Source organism: Canis lupus, chromosome 30 (assembly GCF_011100685.1).
Source record: "Canis lupus familiaris isolate Mischka breed German Shepherd chromosome 30, alternate assembly UU_Cfam_GSD_1.0, whole genome shotgun sequence".
NCBI classification, from domain to species: domain Eukaryota; kingdom Metazoa; phylum Chordata; class Mammalia; order Carnivora; family Canidae; genus Canis; species Canis lupus.
Window position 1 is genome coordinate 21808225 of NC_049251.1, and position 21349 is coordinate 21829573.

The following is a 21349-nucleotide window of genomic DNA, read 5'->3' on the forward strand; positions in this document are numbered from 1 at the left end:
CTGTTACATGTTGTATTTCTTTTAACTTATTTTTTTCTTCAGATGGCTATAATCTGCTGATCCATTATATTTTAAATTTTGGTTGTTATGTATATTACTTTTTCTTTCTATATGTTTCTAACTGGTCATTTTTGGTCCATTTTATACCAATTCTTTACAGAAAATTTCAAATTATCTTTCATTTCTTCATAGTATGTAGAGAGGGTTTTTAAATGTATGTCTGGTAATCCTTATGCCTGAATACTTTGTGCATCTATTTGTTCTGTTGTTTCTACTAGTTTTTATTCATTGTATTTTGTGTTTTTCTGTGCTAGGTATTTTGACTGTGTATGCCTCATTTTGTTCTTGAAAATTTTTGGTAGGGATTCTTTAAGACTTATAATGGGGCATCCCAGGTTGCTCAGCAGTTTAGCACTGCCTTCAGCCCAGGGCGTGATGCGGAGGTACTGGGATCGAGTCCTGCATCAGGCTTCCTGCTTGGAGCCTGCTTCTCCCTCTGCCTGTGCCTCTGCCTCTGTGTGTGTGTGTGTCTCTCATGAACAAATAAATAAAATCTTTAAAAAAAATTTATACAGGTACCTTCATTATAAGTCTTTTTTTAAAAAAAGATTTTATTTATTTATTCATGAGAGACAAAGGCAGAGACACAGGGAGAGGGAGAAGCAGGCTCCCTGCAGGGAGCCTGATGTGGGACTCATCGCAGGTCTCCAGAAACATGCCCTGAGCCAAAGGCAGACACCCAACCGTTGAGCCACCCATGTGTTCCCTATTTCATAATACTCTTTAGCTCCATCCACATTGTTGAAAATAGCAAGATTTCATTCTTTTCTATGGCTGAGTCATATTGCATTATATATATTATTAAAATATATATATCACGTCTTTATCCATTCATTAGTTGATGGATATTTGGGCTGTTTCCATAATTTGGGTATTGTAGATAATACTACTGTAAACATCATGGTGCATATATCCCTTCAAATTAGTATTTTTGTATTCTTTGGTTAAATTTTTTGGTAATGTGATTACTGGATCGTACATTAGTTCTATTTTTAACTTTTTGAGGAAACTCCATACTGTTTCCAGAGTGGCTGCACCAGTTTGCATTTCAACCAACAGTGCAAGAGGGTTCTCCTTTCTCCACATCCTCACCAACACCTGTTGTTTCTTGTGTTGTTGATTTTATCCATTCTCACTGGTGTAACCACCTCCCATTTGGAGTTTGACATCTGTCTCCACCATGCTGCAAGTTCACCAAAACCAAATTCAAGTTTTTTTAGGAATAACAGAAACTCTCAGGCCAAAAGTGGCTTTGGTGTTGTGACTTCTGTCTCTGGGTTTCAGCTTTCCTTTGGATTTTGGTCTAGTAGTGTCTTTTGATCTTGTCAGTTCTTCAGTGCTCTTAACTGAAAAATATGCATTTTATTTGGCATTTTTGGGGTTTTCAGTAAGAGGCTTAGTTCAAATACTTATCTGCCATGCCACAAAATTTAAGTCCCCAAACAAGTTCTTTATAGTGAATACATATTAGTCTTGCAATTAAAAAAGATATGGGCAAAAACCTCAAGATATTTGAAGAAAAAGATAAGTCACAAGTCACAAGATAGTAAGTATATGATTATTACCCCCCCAAGATGAAAATAGTGATAATTATTTTCTGTGACTTCAGAAGAAAATGAATTCATCATAGTCTGAAACAGTTTGACAAGTTTGATGGCAGAAGTGTGATTTAAAATGCAAGGTAATATTCCTATACATATATATGCATAGATATATCTATCTATCTCACATCTTCTTTATCCATTCACCCATTGATGGACACTTAGGTTTCTTCCACATCTTGGCTATTGTAAATAATGCTGCAATCAACATAGGGAGGCATATATCTTTTTGAATTAATGTTTTTGTTTTCTTCAGGTAAATACCCAGTAGTGGAATTACTGAATTATATGGCATTTCATTTTTAATTTTTTGAGGAACCTCCATACTGTTTTCACAATGGCTGTACCAATTTACTTAGCCATTAAAAAAGGAAGAGATCTTGCCATTTATAACAATATGGATAGAGATAGAGGGTATTATGCCAAGTGAAATAAGTCAGATAAAAACAAATACCATATGATTTCACTTTATATGTGGGACTTAAAAAACAAAGCAAATGAATAAATAAACAAAAAGTAGAGTCAGACCAATAAATACAGAGAACAAACTGATGGTTGCCAGAGAGGAGGGATGTGGGGCAATGGCAAAATGGATAAAGGGAGTGAGAGATACAAGTTTCTAGTTATAGAATGACTAAAAAGAATAATGGAGTATGTAGTCATAGAAGATACAGTCAATGGTATTCTAAAGGCATTGTACGATGACAGTAGCTATACTTGTGGTGAGCATGGTATAATACATAAAGTTGTTGAAGCATTATGTTGTATACCTGAAACTAATGTAACATCATGTGTCAACTATATTTAAAGAAATAAAGAAAGCATGCAATGTTATTTGCTACTCAAAAATTAAAAGAAAAATTACAACCAAATATTCATATAGTATTTGGTTCCACTCTATATAGCCTGCTGAAAAAAATCCAGCACTAAACATCTGTCACTCATGAATAAACTGAATAGAATCCTAAGAGGAGGGAAGAATAAGTGTGTGTGTGTGTGTGTGTGTGTGTGTGTGTGTATCCAACATAGACCAATGGATTTTGATATAATAGAATAAAAAATATCTCAAAAATTTTTATGACTTCACCTTTACTCAGCTCATGATCAAATCTGTGTGGCTCGAAGTTATTTTGAGATGTGAATCTATGGAATTTTTCATCTCTGTATTTCCCCTCTCCTTACCTCCCATTCAAGCATGTAGTTCTCTGATTATTGCCTCCAAGGAGGTATGCAGCAGAATGGAAAGCAGAAATAACCCCAAGTCTCTTTGGCTTTTGCATTCCAAAAGTGTAAGACCTTAGAAAAACTTAAAAGGGAAGTTAGAAGAAAGGGAGAATAAAATTTCCAGGCACAAATGGCATGTCTCAGAAGAAACATGAAAAAACAAAGATCTAACTTAGACTAAAATGATGCTCTCTTGGACTGAGGGTAGGAGATAAAAAGGAGGTCCATGGTGTCCAGAGCTTGGACACTGGGGTACTGCTTTCATCTAGTGCTGCCAAGGGGGATAGTAGAGAGAAAGAAAGTAGCTAGAGAGAAATGGCTCTGGGGCCATCTAGGAGATGGAATGTAGGCAATTTAAAACATGATTCCCAGGCACTAAATTGGCACAAAAGTAGCAGAGGGCTTTTAAGACTGGAGGGACCATGAAGATAGGACAGTGGACTTTTAGTGGTAACTGTGTAAGTTCTCCTTGCCCTGGCACTGTATTAGACCCTAAAATTACAGTACAGCTCAAGGAGAAGAGCATTCACCAGAAGGGCTGAGGATAATTTTCCTGTTAGTCCAGTGGAACAGAGTCAGACAGTAAGTCAGGATCAGAAAGTAAGTTGAAATGCAGAAAAAGAAATAACTGGTATATCTTAGCTAAGCTTGTGAGTGACATTCAAATTACTTCATCTTTGTCTTGTTCTGACATTTTTCTCAAGCTCCAGGCAAGTTCTTACTGAAAAATTTGAGTTGGGTATTCCACTATCACCTCAAATTTGGCATATTTTTAACTGTTTCACTAATATTTCCACTGAGGCAGAGCCAGCTGAGACAATTACCTCTATACTATCCTTCTTGTAATCGGAGGAGAAACCAAAGGATAGAGAAAAGCAATTTGAGTGTCCTTTATTGTTACTTCATGTCAGAATGCTTTGTATTTAGCAAGTCCTTTATTTTTATTACATTTTTTAATTTAAATTCAGTTTGTCAACATATAGTGTAACACCCAGTGCTCATCCCACCAAGTGCCCTCGTCAGTGCCTGTCACCACCCCATCACCCCACCAATCCCCCCTTCCACAACCCTTTGTTTCCCAGAGTTAAGAGTCACTCATGGTTTGTCTTCCTCTCTAATTTTTCCCACTCAGTTTCTCTTATAATCCCCTTCACTATTTCTTATATTCTACATATGAGTGAAACCATATGATGATTGTTCTTCTCTGATTGACTTATTTAACTCCATATAATGCCCTCCAGTTCTAACCATATCAAAGCAAATGGTGGGTATTCATCCTTTTTGATGGCTAAATAATATTCCATTGCATATATAGACCACATCTTCTTCATCTATTCATCTGTCAAAGGACATTGAGGCTTCTTCCATGGTTTGGCTATTGTGGATATTGCTGCTGTGAACATTGCAGTGCCAGTGTCCCGACATTTCACTACATCAGTATCTTTGGGGTAAATACCCAGTAGTGCAACTGCTGGGTCATAGGGTAGCTCTATTTTTAACTCTTTAAGGCACCTCCACACTATTTTCCAGAGTGATTGTACCAGTTTGCATTCCCACCAACAGTGCAAGAGGGTTCCCCTTTCTCCACATTTTCTCCAACACTTGTTGTTTCCTGTCAATTTTTGCCATTCTCACTGGTGTGAGGTGATATCTCATTGTGGTTTTGATTTGTATTTCATTGATGGCAAGTGATGTGGAGCATTTTTTCATGTGCTTCTTGGCCATTTGTATGTCTTCTTTGGAGAAATTTCTGTTCTTGTCTTCTGGCCATTTAATGATTGGATTGTTTGTTTCTTGTGTGCTGAGTTTGATAAATTCCTTATAGATCTTGGATACTAGCCCTTTATCGGTTATGTCATTTGCAAATATATTCTCCCATTCTGTAGGTTGTCTTTTGGTTTTGTTGACTGTTTCTAGCAAGTCCTTCTTTAAACGAGACTCTAGATATCACAATTTGATGTTCACCACTATCTATTATACATTGCTCAAATCTACTTCCTAAAGTATATTCAGAGAAAAGTTCCTCTAGGATTCTGGTTGGCCTACCCTACTGGGGAAAACTTAGAAGAGGAATGTTAATGAGATTAACTACAGCTTCCATAATTGCAACTTCTCTAGATGTCTCTCATCCTAGCTGGCACCTCTGCTGTTTTTGGACATAACCCCCATGTAAGAAAGAGACACTTCTTCAGAATACTGTATTCATCTTAAAGTGATATCCAACAGCTCCCCAAAATGTTTGTATAGTCCCCTTTTCCCAGTATATATATATCTACATAAATGGCCATAGGTCCCACTGGTAATAATTTAACCATTGTATTTGTTCTGCTGTTGTGCAGCTAGCTCTTCCTTCTGAGAAACTGGCATCCTCTCAGTCCCCCCAAAATGGATTCAAATCTGAAAACTGGGCAAAAGATCATGAAGTTTTACTGGAAAATCTACCCTCAGCCTCCTATTTAGCCATCCTTGATTTCTTTTAAGGGTACAAGTTGAGTAATACAACTAATTTTGTCCATCTGCTTTGGTCCTTGGGATGCATTTTTCTACTAACCATCTCCATAACTCTCTGTGGGTCAGTCTCTTTGGCTACCAGTCTGAACATGCCACTCATTACAATAATTGCATCTACCTAGAATCTAATTAAGTACTATCATGTGTTCTTTGTCTTTTCAGAATCTTATCATCCCTATTGCCCTAAGTGAACCTGGTACTATAACCATCTCTTTTGTTGTCAGACCTGGCATACAAAGGAGAACTAACACTTAATTTTTTAGTGATTGTCTTCCTTCCACCAGATCATGCCTATAGTCTTGCTAAATTGTGTATCCTTCAGATCTTCCCATGAAACAATCATTTAGAGGGATATTTTTGTGATACAGTATATCTACTCCAGCATGCCAATTTTCTTATGTCTTTCAATTTCCTTTTCCATCAGTCACAGGAATTCTGGCATTTTGACCTCCCATATTGTGGGCCATCATTTTTTTCCATACTGTTAGGTGTTACTGAGTTGGTGAGTTCACAGAGATCACAGATAGTTCACAGAGATCCCCTCTCTTGGGATCCTTGTTGTAAGTGTTAAAGCCTGTATCATAGGGCTTAATAAAAAATGCTCTTTCCAATCTTTTGTTTTAATTCCCCTGATAAAACCCTCAAGAATACAGCCACAGGCATACTTCCAGCTCTTTCCAGCACATGCTATCTGGGTCCTGCATCTCCTTTATGCTCTCTTTCATGTCCCAACATGTCCCCAGCTGGGTTATGCTATGATCCCCATCAAAATCTTTCCCCCAACTACCTACCTCCTAGATTCTGAGATGGGCACATATTATCTTGCAGGGAATGGGAATCTGCATTTTCTTAAAAGGAAGTGGTAGCTCTGAATAGGGAGGGCTGGGCTACTTATGCAGGCTCATAACTCAGGGAAATCTGAGAGTTCCAATATTTTCAGAATTATCAACCAAAATGCCCCCATTCCAAGGGTCCAATTCTTTCTCAAACAGGGTCTAGAACTTAGTATAGCAGACCTGTCTTGTTTGAAAGTTGAACTTTTTTGGAAAGTACATATTCTGACAATAAAGGTCTGGACCTGATCCTAGGTTTTCCTTGCCTTCTTACTGCAGAGAGCCACTTTATATGTTGCTAAGCCCTCTCCCTCGGTTTTTCTACTTGACTTTCAATTGCCTATTAATTGCTCTCAGCCTTTTATCTTTTTCTAGAGCATCAATCCAGTTTTACATTAGCTACAGAATTCCATTGTTTTTGTAGTTACTACTGTATCCATATTTTCAAATGTCTGATTATTTCTTTCCACTACTATGCCATTCCAGCTCACTACTAGTGGAATTTGAACAATTGCACAGCTCTCTACAGCCAGAGGCTGTTGTTGCTTAATTTATCGTCAGTCATGGCATCCTTTTTAACAAGAAGGTAGTGAATGAACTAACTCGAAATCCCCATCTTACCTGTTTTCTTAGTCCACTCCTGGCACCAATTCTTGCAGATTGGATTTTCTAGGAAGTACAATGTATTAGAGTTTAAGGTTCAGGATGTTTATTACGAAACACCATTGTGATCAATACTTATAGAAGAAAAGAGAAAGAAGCAAGATTAGGCAGTTAGAGAATTTGAGCTGTGATGCAGGCCCAAATGACAGCTTTGATGGAACCCATGGAGAAGTTTGGCCCATCAGTTTTTCCTGTGTTGGACCCAAATGGCAGGGACTTTATACACCCTGCTAATGAATCATTCTAACCTAATGTTAGAAACAACAATTGTTGGTGAGAATGTAAAGAAAAAGCAGCCCTCATGCACTGTTGGTAGGAATGATAACTAGTTTAGCCACTGTGAAAAACAGTATGGAGGTTTCTCAAAAATTAAAAATAGAAATACTGTATGATCCAAGAATTCCATTGTTCTCTATTTACCCAGAGAAAATTAACACACTAATTTGAAAAGACATATGCACCCCTTTGTTTATTGTAGCATTATTTACAATAGCCAAGCCATGGAAGTAATCTATGTCCATCAATAGACAAATGGATAAGGAAAATATGGTATATACACAATGGAATATTACACAGCCAAAAAAATGAGATGGTGCCATTTGAGACATGAATGATCTAGAGGGTAATATGCTAAGGGAAATAAGTTAAACTGAGAAAGACAAATACCATATGATTCCACTCATAAATGAAATCTTAAAAAGTGAATAAACAAACAAAAAGCAGAATCAGAACTATAAACAGAGAATAAACTAATGATTGACAGAGGGGATGGAGGTGAAGGATGGACAAAATGGGTGAAGGGGTGTGGGAGGTCCTGGCCTCCAGTTAGGAATGGTTAAGTCACAGGAATAAAAATCAAAGAATGAAGAATATAGTCAATGATATTATAACCACAATATAATAGGACAGATGGTAGCTATACTTGTGGTGAACATAGCATAATGTATAAACTAGTCAAACCACTAAGTTGTACACCTGAAACTAATGTAACTTTGTGTGTCAATGGTACCTTCAAAAAAGGGAAGGAAACCTAATGTTGATCTCATAACCTCCCTGCCATGTAAGGAGGTGACTGCCACATAGTTTCTTCCCAAATAAGCTCCCTAATTAATTTTCTTCTTTCAGTTAATGTTGGCATCAGTATTCTAATCAACCATACTTTAAATGATAATACCATGGCTTACCCTTTCTCTCTAACATTTCCAATTAGTTAGCAAGCCAAGTGTTTTTTTGCTTTTTGGTGTGTGTGTGTGTGTGTGTGTGTGTGTGTGTATATTTTGTGTGTAGTAAAATGTATATAACATAAAATTTACTATTTCAACCATTTAAAAATATACAATTCAGTGGCATTCACAATGGTATTTAGCCTTTATCACTACCTAGTTACAGAACATTTCCATCATTGTGAAAAGAAACCCTGTACTCATTAAGTAGTCAGTCCCCATCATACCCTTTCCCTAGTCCTTGGCAACCATTAATTTGCTTTTTATCTCTATGAATTTGCTTATTCTGGATATTTCAAATACATGGAATCATACAGTATTGGTGCTTTTGTGTATGGGTTATTTTATATTGCCTATATTTATCCATGTTGTATCATATATCATTACTACCTTCCTTTTTTTGCCAAATAATATTCCATTATATGAATATACCACATTTAATTTATTCTTTCATTATTTGAATGCTTGGGTTGTTTACACTTTTTGATTATTAGGAATACTGCTACTATAAGCATGCATATACAAGTTTTTGTTTGGATACCTGTTGTAAATATTTTTGAGACTATACCTAATGGTGAAATTGCTGGGTCATATGGTAATTCTATATTTAGCTGTTTTAGAAACAGCCAAACAAGCCCCATCTTTTGAAATGGGTTTCCCATGTATCCATTATTTCTTTTTTTGCTGCCATCAATATGAGGGTTTATTCTTTTATGTTTGAATTACTTCAAAATTACTTTACTGGTATTAGTTCTCCTAATAGTTCTGCTTAATGCCATCATACATCTTCCTAAAATAAAGTTTTGCTAACATGAATTCACTTATTAAACCAATCCAGAACTTCTGTTTAGAATAATATCCTAATTCTTAGGATACTAATTCTTGGCTTGCCATGTAAATCTTCCACACCAACATTCCAGATTTAGTCTCACATCTTATTCTCCAAACCCTCCAGATAAACTAGTTCACTAGTTTACTACTCAGATGTCCGCTGAGTACATCTTGAGTTTTTCCAGTTTTTCTTGTTTTTTTGAAACACATTTCCTCATTCCATTTCATGCATGGGTAGGTTATAACCTATCCATGATTTAATTACAGCGTCATTTCTCTTTCCAGTTTGTCCCACCTCTGAACTTCCAAAGCTTGTAGATCAGGTTGGAATTTTGTTTTGTCTCTTTGATTAGAAGATGTTGCAAACTCCTGCAACAAAGAATCTATTTTTTTTCTGAAAATATTATGCAATTTTAAAGGGGACAAGATTTCTGGGGGGAAATGATACTATGTGAAAAGTGTAAAGAAAACAACAGAATCAAATTAATAATAGTGGTTAAAATAACTTGAGTTTGGACTTTTTTTGTGGAATCTAGAGAAGAGAAAAATTTCTACAGATACATGCCAGCCCTGAGGAAAAATTCTTCTCTGTTAAGGTAGATAATGCAGTAATGGGAAATAAACTATGAATTTAAAGCTCACTAACAAAGAGCTGAAGATAATGTGAGATTGGAATCTCTGAAGGGGAGACTTGTCCTTTCTGGTTCCTCTGGCTTTGGACCTGAAAATGGGATTGTCAAAGTCAGAAATTTACTTTACTTTAAATACAGAAAAACTAATTATGGTACTAGGGCTAGAATATCTGTAAAGGAATATGGTTTAAAATATGGGATTCTTATAAATATGAAATTATCACTATTCAATCATTAATTATTTCATTGGGAAAATGAGGTAACTGGCACATAAAGAAATAAAATTAGCTATATAAGGAACTTTGTGATAGACTCAGATTTTGAAGTGATCTTAAAAAAATAGAGGGAATGGCACATAATTAAAAGACAGCAAAATGTGTCATGAATCTTTAAAACTGGAAGGCTGGAATTCCAATGGATAAGAAATGCAAAAGATAGGAAAAGTGCTCCATCTACTTTAAAAAAAAAAATCAAAGTGTAGTTGACACACAATGTTACATTATTTTCAGGTATATTCTACTGTCTTTTAAGATGTCTAGATTATTGGATTAAAATAATTGAAAAGGCACAGTTTAGCTGTTTCAGGCAAGATAATCAATGTGTACCAAAAAAGGCAGGACTGTAACTCCTATTTTTCCTTCCATTTTATCTAGCAAATAGCATTCAAAGGTAAAACTAACTGTAAAGTGGAAAGAGATAGAAGCCTCTGATAAGTGAGGAACTGATCTTAATGCACCTGGATGCTTTAGATAAATTTAGGATTCTTCATTTATACAGATTGTGATGTAGATTAGGACATTTTTCTTAAATACATATGTGAAAGATCTTCTGGGTCAGAGATGTTGTAATCTGAGAAGAGGAAGAGGAATACTGTTGACCTTGGCCATGACCATAGAATATGGTATGACACTAAAGGGCCAAAATGTTTCTTTTTGCTTGGGATAGTTAAGAGGAACATTTACACTCTATTGAGAAGACCGTTTGGTTTCCTTGCTTACATGAGATATTATCCACCTTCAAAACAGCAAAGATTCATTTTTACTGTGGTGGTTCTGGGTATAGGTGTTTTTCTTCTTCACAGAGTCTACTCTAACTCTACTCTTTGAGGGTTCACAGATTACTTGGTTTACTAATATGGGATCCCGCATAATATCTCCTTAGAATAAATTACCCACATTATGGCAAAGGAGATGAGACAACTTGCATGTGACTATGGAATCCACTGGTTCTACCACATATAGCACAACCCAGGAGCTATCAGCCTGTTAATATGGTGGAATGGCTAGGGGTTTTGTTTGTTTCTGAGGATAGTTAACGCACAATGTTGTGTTAGTTTCAGGTATACAACATAGTGATTTGACAAGTTTACACATTATGCTATGTTCACTACAGGTGTAGCTACCATCTGTTGCTATACAATGCTATTACAATACCATTAACTATGTTCTCTATGCTGTACCTTTTATCCCTGTAACTTATCCATAACTGGAAGCCTGTATCTCCCACTCCCTTTCACCTATTTTGTCCATCACCTCATCTCTCTCCCCTCTGTCAACTGTCAGTTTGTTTTCTGTACTTCTCTGATTTTTATTCATTATTTTTTTTAATTATATGGATCTTTGTCTTTCTCAGCCTGACTTACTTCATTTAGCATAATACCCTCTAGGTCCATCCATGTTGTCTCAAATGGCATGATCTCATCCTTTTTATGGCTGTGTAATATTCCATGTGGTAATATTCCATATTCCAATATTCATATATATATATATATATATATATGATACGTATATCCCATTTTCTTTATCCATTCATCTATCAGTGGATATACTTAGGTTGCTTCTATATCTCTTGGCTATTGTAAATAATGCTACAGTCAATATAGGGGTACATATATTTTTTCAGTTAGTGTTTTCATTTTCTTTGGCAATTCCCAATTACTGGATTATATAGTATTTGTATTTTTAATTTTTGAGGAACCTTTATACTGTATTCTACAGTGACTTTTCATTTTACATTCCCACCCACATTAAATGAAGCTTCCTTTTTCTCCACATCCTCACCAGCACTTATTTCTTGTGGTTTGATTTTAGCTATTCTGACAGGTGTAAGGTGATGTCTCATGGGGGTTTTGATTTGCATTTCCTGATGATTAGTAATGTAATTGTCCAGTATTCCCAGCACCATTTATTGAAGAGACTTTCTTTTCCCCACTGTATATTCTTATCTCCTTTGTTGAAGATTAATTGATAATATAATAATGAGTTTATTTCTGGGCTCTCTATTCTGTTCCATTGGTTCATATGTCTGTTTTTGTGCTAGTATAATACTTTTTTGATTACTACAGTTTTGTAGTTTATATGGAAATTTGGAATTGTGATACTTCTAGCTATGTTATTCTTTCTCGAGATTTCTTTGCCTATTTGGGGTCTTTTGTGGTTCTATACAAATTTTAGGATCATTTATCCTAATTCTGTGAAGAATCCTGTTGGTGCCTTGACAGGGATTTCATTGAATCTGTAGATTGCTTTGGATAAGATGGACATTTTAATAGTATTAATTCTTCCAATCTATGAGCATGGAATATCTTTCCATTCATTTGTGTCATTATCAGCCAGAATAGCTTTTTAAAGCTTCTGCTGAGGTGCTAGCTTAGAGATGACTCTCATGCAAGAAAGGGGTATTATTCTTCAGAACACTGGATATAACTTGAAGTGATAAATATTATATGGTGCTATGTCCCCAGTAGTTAGAATATATAGGTTCAGGAACTAAGGTATAGAAATAGTTGTACCTCCACTCAACATCCTTTGCAATGACCCACTTGGAGAATTTGTCTTCTTGTCCTTGCAACTTTAGGATCTGTGGGTTGAGAGGTCTAAATTTCCATGGCAGTGAGGGTCTTTGCACTAAGCAACATAGAGTCCTCTAAACTTAAAGCTATAGCTGCTTTCTAGTCACATTGTACTTCTTGTCCCTCTACAGCAGCTAATACCACACAGGCAGGGCCAACTGACCTTCATTGTTTGGAGAGGTAGAACTGTTGATACATAAAGAAGCAGGAAGAAGCCCAGATGATGCACTGTGGCATCTCTTGGTAGTCCCATCCTGATTCTAACTATAACTATTTATATAGGCAAAAATAGCAACCAGAGCTTGAGAAGGGTCTTGGTGCTATTGCCATGCAGTGTCTTGGTTATTCTACTGTGCAGAACCTATTCTCTGTGTAGAATAATTAAGAATAGAGCTGTAGAGGAGGGACATGATGAGTATCTGGCCTTATGATCAAATATAGCAGCTAGGGGTAGAGACCTGTCCCATTGATCCTCCTTCTGTAAGGAGGAGAAATTGTGATCAACCAGAATCCTGGAGAAGCTGTGACTGGGTATAGTAAACTCACTGTGACAGACAAGCTGATCCAAGCAGGGCAAAGTGTGGATATAATAAATGCTATTGGTGGCTCACCCCACTAGCCCCCTTTTCCAGGTCAGTGCTTCTATCTTTGAGCAGCTGCCACTGTGGCTGATTGATACCGGCTCATGGCTGCACCCAATTTTGGAGAATTGCCTTGGGCCACTAGTTGTTGCTTTATCCCAAAATGGCTGGGAAATAATTCCCCATCCCCTTGGTGGCCTATAGCCAATGGCTGAATGATATAAGGATATAAAGCACCTCTCAAGGTATGACAATTTTGAGGTGCAATCAATCATGCTCAAAAGCTTCTGGTGGAATCTGGCTATGACTAGACTTCAGCTGAAACTATTTCTTCTGCTTAGTATCTTCCCCTGTACTATTGTGCTTCACTTACATCCTGTTAGCTTTCTCTCAAGAACACTCCTTCAGCAAATCACATAAGAAACTTGTTTCAAGCTGTATTTCTAGGGTTCCTAAGACAGTTCCTTCTGTATCTCAAAAAAGAAAATTCCTGGGGAAGAATTCTGATTTGCCTGGTATATAGTAAAGAACCTGTCCCAAAGAGAGGTCTGCCTTTGCCCCCAAACTACCAGGAGGTGATTTCTAGGCCCCTGGAATGTCCTGCTAATAGAAGTATTTTTGCCTGGGGGCTTTGACCCATGCATTATCAGTCTAAAAATGTGATTTATGATGGAGGTTTGAGGCCACTTGGTATCAGTTTTACCTCCAAAAGAGCCTGGAGATTAAGATATCAGCCTAACCTCCAAGCGGGTCTGCAGCCTAAGGGTCAGCCACACAGGTGGTATGTGATGGGGTCCCAATAAAAACTCTAAATACCAAAGGTTGGGGCAAGCTTCCTTAGCTGGCCATGCATATATTCACACATTGTGGCTAGAAAGGAGTTAACACTCTGAATGACTCCGTGCTGAAAGGACAAGAAGCACCTCATTCGGACCCCTCTTGGACTCTGCTCTTTTCTCTTGGCTGATTTTAATCCCTGTAGTAGACCTGGATATAGTAGTTTTTAGGGCATTCTGAGTCCTTCTAGCAAATTATCAGAACTGAGGGTGGTTTGGGAACCCCCCAAATTTGTAGTTGGCATCACAAATGAGGGCAGTCTTGTGTGGACACTGCTCCTTCTAACTGTATGGTTGGCTGAAGTCTCACATCTGGCTTGGGTCTCATCTCTAGCTCTGGAGCCATTTTTTTTTTTTTTTTTAAGATTGTATTTATTCACGAAGGACACACAGAGAGAGGCAGAGACATAGGTAGAGGGAGAAGCAGGCTCCCCATGAGGAACCTGATGCAGGACTCAATCCCAGGATCCTGGGATCATGACCTGAGCCAAAGGCAGATGCTCAACCACTGAGCCACCCAGGTGCCCCTGAATCCATCACTAAGGTCATGTAAGTGGAGCACAGACCACCAGTACATTTGATTAGAGATGTGAGAGATGGCATCTGATGGGATGGACTGACAAAAAGATGTTTAATTGTCACCAGCATTTTCTAGGACCTCAAATCTGCCCTGTCTTGATGAAAGGTTGTTTCTCTATTCCAGTTACTCTGAATGCTGCTGCTTTTCTTTTCTGCTCTTCCCTACATCAGGGAGAGACATTCCCCTCTCATCCCAAAACTTGACCTTCACTTTCCCCTCAGATACTCAATGTATACTTTCTATTTGAACACATCTGGTATTATTTTTATTGGAAATCAGTGAAATCTTAGTATTGCAGCCTACTTTATATGATGCACATATTTACACATTACAACTATACTTTTTTTATCCCCAGAAATTGATTTTTAAATTAACATTAGATGTTAATTATAAATGTTCCTTTGTAATGAAACTTCTTTGTGAATAGATGTAGCATGGCACCATAGCATCTTCTTTATAATTTTAAGTTTGTAAATTTCATTATCTGGGACACCTGTGTGGCTCAGCAGGTTGAGCATCTGCCTTTGGCCCAGGTCATGATCCTAGAGTCCTGGGATGAGTCCTGCATCAGGCTCCCCAGATGGAGCCTACTTCTCCCTCTTCCTGTGTCTCTGCCTCTCTCTGTGTGTGTCTCTCATGAATAAATAAATAAAATCTTAAAAAAATTTTTTTTCATTATCCTTGCTAACAATATTAGCTCATTCCTTAGCTTTTCCTGTCATCAAGTATTTGTTGATGTAAGTTGCTTAAGAGTGACTGGGAGGAGGCTTCATAGAAATGTTTGGGTATGATCCAAAGACCTAAAGGAAATGTAAATTCGAATTTAAATACCAGGAGATTTTAAACACAAGTTCCATTTCACTTAGGATTAGCATAGAAACTGATGTAATGTATCTATAGACCAATGAAGGGAATAAAAGGGAGGCACTAAGAAAACCAGGGAGGAGATTGAGAATAGACACTAGGAACATTTCCCTAATATCTGAATGCGAAAGGACCAATTAGCATTAGAACATCACAGTAGTAAAGCTTGTATTTTATTTTAATTTTTCTATATATGTACATGTATACTAAAGTAAGTTTACCTATATACCAATTTTTTTTTGCTTAAGTTAACTAGCAATAAACTGTATATATTTTATTCCATAATATAAGCCTATTTTCTTTTCAACTGCTTTACTGGAACCAGACCCAGTTCAGCATATTATAAGCTGAGTGGCTGGGGACCACTTTCTGTACCTTTCTGACTCTTGGTTTCCCTGTCTGTAAAAATAGTGGTAATAGTCTAACTACCTTGTAGGTTGTTGAAAGCATTATAGAATGCTTAGTCCAAAGACGTCCTCAGTAAATTTATCTATTACCATTACCTTTCATAACATTTTGGGTTTAAAAAATTACCTCACCAAGTACCCTGAAGCGGGTATCACTATTGTGTCCTAATTGGATATATCAGTTAAGCAGCAACTTTTTTTTTTTTTAATATATCCAAGTACAAACCATTCCTTTTTGAGTATTCTATTCTTTCTATATTATGAATAATTTATTGAGAACTGGGCTCTTCCTGTGTTTTGCCTTTGCTTGTCCCGTTCATGTAAGGCACTGGTATCCTCAGTCTGAGATTTCACCTCACTACCTTCCTCACTATCTTGCAACTATTGATTGCTTTTATCTTAGTACCTAGGAGGCAATATTTTATCAGATTCAAACCAGAGCTATTGGAGTGTGGTATTAGTCTTACTGTTTTGAGCCTGGGTTTTGTGTGTCTAGGGAGAACCCTGGCTTCTCAGCTGCCCTAAAACTACAGCCTCTCCTCATCTCTTTGGGTTGTTCCAGGCCATTTGACTGATTTCTGCTGCAGTTAACTCTTTAGAATTTAAGATCACCTTTGGAATAGGAACACTTAACCAAATCTATGTGAATGATCCTACCAGCATGTTCTTGAGGGGCTGAGTCTTGTGCTCTGTAAACCCAAGGCTTTGTTAGACTACTGTTCCTGAAATCCAAAACCACTCCCTCCACTGACATCATTATTTTTTACTCTCTATACCTTTACCCACTGGAATAGGCCAAATTTCAATGCCAGTCTGAGTCAGTGGTGAATTTGTCATTTGAACACTAGCTTGTTGCCCCATGACTCCACTCTATGATTGGCTTTGATTTTCTTCCTATCCCATCCTGAATTCAGGCCCCAGTTATACCTCAGGGTCAAGCTTATCCAAGTGTCAGCACTGATAAATGCACTCACTTATTATCTTTTTAAAAGAATCACATAAATTGTATTCTGTATTTTACCTTGTAGAGCTACCTATTCTCTACTGTATTACATGTGTGCTTCTTTTAAAATCTTTTAATTATCTAATTTCCTGACAGTCATTCTAGTTTGTTACTGTTTCAAATTCCATTTTGTTTTAGAGCCCTAAGAAAATTGCACACATTTCTTTAATTAGTATCAATTTGGTTGTCAAATTTTCAAGATGAAGCCATTGTGTTTCACCATTATTTAAAGCTAGGGCATTAAAATTAGCTGGGGATTTTTCAAGAATCACTCATTATGACCCAATTTTTAAAGTTATTTTAAATGTAACATTTAAAAGGGTTATTAACAAATCTGTATTCTATCTCTTTGGGATACAACATCACGAAGTTATATAAAAGGCTAATTGCTAGCCACAGGTATCACTTTTCACTGTATAAAATATAATGTCAACTCAATTGTCTGTATCAGGAAAAACAGAGGTTGAGTAATCCAAAAGTAATTTATATTTGTCTTTGGGATGCTTTTGCCCCTAAATTTGAATATGGGTGGTCCAATGTCTAGGGATTTCAAGTCAAAATAATGAAATTAATATTATAAAGATCTCAAATCAGGAAGCTGATGAGTTCAATTATTCTGCCTCCCCGCCCCCCCTTTTTTTTGTCTTGCTCTCCCAGGTTGAAAGAAGCAAGTAAAGCTGAGCTCCAGTCTTTTTTGGTAGATTAGAATATTGAACACAGATGTTAAATCATGGGTCTGGGAAGAATTCAGTAGCAGATTAGAAGATGCTGAAATAAGGATTTTTAGATCTCTATTGGGTTATGTGATTTGAGTTTAAAAAAAAGAAATGGAAGGAACAAAAAAGGAATATAGATTATATTATAGAAAAAAACATTTAGAGGAAACTCTGCAGAAATTCTGTAAAGAGAACAGAGAATGACATCTGGCCAAGTGTTATGCTGGCCTGAAATATACCTATGAAGTTCTGCATGTTGCATGCCATGGGGATTGAATTAAATCAGAGAAAGAAATGCAATAATAGGCTAATGAAATAAAAACTAGTGTCTTTGAAAATTAGGGCATTCTGGGGTCTCTGGGTGGCATGGTCAATTAAGCATCCAACTCTTGGTTTTGGCTTGGGTCATGATCTTGGGGTCATTATCTTAGAATTGTGAGATTGAGCTCCACATTGAACTCAGCATTGAGTGCAGAGTCTGCTTGGCATTTTCTCTCCCTCTGTCTGCACCCCCTCCAAATAAATACATCTTAAAGAAAGAAATAAAATTAGAGCATTTCTTGTGTTGTGGTATGTAAGAAATGCATATGTGATATTTAAATACATCATTTTAATCCTTTTTTTTACCATATGCATTTTTTATCTACCCTAACAGTCACAAACTTGAAAATAGATACCTCAAATTTGAAAATATATAGAATCTGACAGTAATAGCAAATGTTTCTTCTAATGGTAAATACCTAACACTCTACCGAGCTAGCTAAGTTCTTCACAAAATTTCTAAATTGAAAGACAGCATGCTTTGTTTATCTTCTCCAACTAGACTGTTCATGCCTTAAGGCAATTACTGTGTCATAGTTGTTTATATCCATCACAGGCTGTAAGGAAGATACTTTATGCATAATAGGTGCATATTTTTTGAATGAAGGCATGAATACAGAGTATGTTAATATCCCTGGTTAGGTCTAGATGCCCCAGGTAACAAGAACATGGCAATCTGATCACTTCAGCAATGCCCCACAAATTGTTTCTGCCATGTTGATTGTGTGATCTGCAAGCCACAATTAGAGCTATTGTAATTTATTTCATTTATATTCCACCTTGTTTACAGAAAAGTATTTAGATGATGGCACCAAAATTGTTCTATTGACCGTACCACCTATTTTTTATTATTACTTTTTAATCCTAACCATTTTCAGCATGCTGTGCTACATATGTCTAATTTTTCTTTTTTTTCTTTTTTTTAAAATTTTTATTTATTTATGATAGTCACAGAGAGAGAGAGAGAGGCAGAGACATAGGCAGAGGGAGAAGCAGGCTCCATGCACTGGGAGCCCCACGTGGGATTCGATCCCTGGTCTCCAGGATCGCGCCCTGGGCCAAAGGCCCGCGCCAAACCGTTGCGCCACCCAGGGATCCCTAATTTTTCTTTTATAGTGTCATGTATTGGCAAAACTTTCTTTGCCTCTGCAGGTGTATTGATTTCACTTAACTATGTCATACCATCTTATTTGTAAAAGTATAAGTCACAAGGCAGAGTCCTTAATATTTCTAATTATATTTTATTTTTTAAAGATTTTGCTATTAGAGAGAGAGGGAAAGAGGAAAAGAAAGAGAGAGAAAGTATGAGCAGGAAAAGAAAGAGAGAGAAAGTATGAGCAGAGAAAGTATGAGGGAAGAGGAGAAGGAGAGGGAGAAGCAGAGTCTGATCCATTGTTCCATCCCAGGACCCAGAGAACAAGACCTGAGCCAAAGGCAGATGTTTAACTGACTGAGCCACCCATGCACCCCTCTAACTATATTTTCATAAAGGGAATTTGTTTCCTGGCATGTAGTTAGCCAGCTCTTTAAAAGATGACTCTTTTTTTCCATTTCTTAACAATTATATAGATGACCTTTCAGAGAAGCTAATACTTAGCTAACATTCATTCATGCTTACTATCTTCCTGGGACTATGCTTGGCTCTTTAACTGTCTTGTTTTATTTTTTTTTCACTTAAAAATTTAGCTATGTGTACATATAATTTTATATAAATTTGTAGGTGTGCTGACACCATACATGCTGGGAAAAGGGTGAGGGTGCTTCCCCTGCAGCTGAAGGCAAGAGAGAGGAACTTAGAAAATAACTTAAAGAGCTTAAACACATAACTTATTATGTGTTTCCCAGAGTTCGGGGGACACACACGGCTTGTGTCAGAAATATCCCTGAAAAATCTAAACAATGAGAGCTTAGAGGAAGTGGTCAATGGTTATAGTTTGGGAACTAGCTGCCCTTTTAGAGTCTGTTACAGTGCCAACAGTTTGTGATGTTTCCCAAGGACCAGATCTAGGTGTATAATGTGGAGAGAAAGTCAGCTTGGGATGGTCTCAGTTTCGGTCCAAGTGGAAGCCTCAGGAACAGAAGGCCAAAAGTGGTACCTCAGGGTATGGAAGAAATCACAAATGACTAACTGGAATAGAGATGGATTTGAGATACCCAGCAGGAGTAGTGGCAGTGGTGGTGGCAGGATTTGCAAAATAACCTCAATGCCTTCTAGGAAAGGAAAATCAGATTTACAATCTTCCAAGTCTAAATGGAGCCAGTAGCAGCCAGCCTCAGCGTCAGTTAAGTGAGAATTTTCCTGCCTGCTTTCCTCTCCTTCCTCTCTGCACTCCAGCCTTGGAGAGCTATAAAACAGTGGGAGGAGCAGCAGAAGGGTAATGGAAGGGAAGAGAAGGAGTGATCCATATTCCCTTCCCTGACTTCTGGCTTCTCTGACTGCAGGCTGCCCTGGGTGCTGCAGATCTGAGCCAGATGTGGGGAGGAGAAGCCTAATATACAAATGAAGTCTGTAATTTTTTTTAAAGCTTTTATTTATTTTGAGAGAGATAGGAAGTTGCAGGGGGAGAGAGGGAGAGGGAAAGAAAGTCTTAGGCAGACTCCCCACTGAGCATGGATCCTACCCCCGCTAGGGTCCATCTCTGGATCCTGAGATCACAACCTGCACCACCCAGGCTCCCCTGAAGTCCGTAATTTTTATTATTATGTAGGAATGAAATTTTTTGGAGGTCTGATCCTATACATATTTTTAATCTCATTATTTTTTAAATTGAGACATAATTGAAATACAACACTGTGCTAATTTCAGGTGTACAACATAGTGATTCAATGTATGTATATATTGCAAAATGATCACCACAGAAGTTTGGTTAACACCTATCACCACACATAGTTACAAACTTTTTTTTCTTATGGTGAGATCTACTTCTGTCAACAAAAGCTTATTGTTATCAACTAGGAAAATAACCTCTAAGCAGTACCAAGTGGCTTCCATCACTCCCATATTTTTCCTTCAAATTCAACATCTGCCATAATAGAAAAGTCACTTTTTGTCCTTTCCTTCTTTCTTTAATAGAAATATACTTTGATGGCTTAGAAATCTAAATTGTATAATAGCTTTTGAATAATTTAGTATCCAGATTTCTTTGATATGAATTTATGCAGAAAATGTAGGCTTGTAGTTTGTTTATTTTTATTTAAAGATCATAAACCATTTAATTTTTTTTGCTATACTTCTCTGTTCTTCCAAACTATCTACATTGGGCCCATATTAAATAATCAGAAAAATAAGTTACTATAATTTTTTTACCCTGCCTCTTCCTTAAGCTATCTCATCTGTTCTTTTGCTGCTAGACTTGAATAAGGAGCCCACACTCATTACTTTCACTTTTCCACTGCCCACTCACTGTAATCCTTCCAATTCTAGTTCACCTCTCTAATGAAACTGCTTTTTAAAGGTCACTGTTGTTCAGTCTTAAGATTCAAAGGCTCTTTCTTCAGTTCTATCTTTTTGGATCACATGCATGACAGTGCTTAATACACAGTGCCCAGTAAACAATCAGTTCTGAATTTATTTTAGTTCTATTTCCGCAAGGATTTGTTCAATGAGTACTG

At 37.0% G+C, this 21349-nt stretch overlaps 1 protein-coding gene across 6 annotated transcripts in view; it reads left to right on the top strand.

Annotated features, from left to right (window-relative positions):
- TEX9 (testis expressed 9) overlaps positions 1 to 21349 on the top strand; it is a 196377-nt gene that overhangs the window by 45870 nt on the left and 129158 nt on the right. The window lies entirely within an intron of this gene.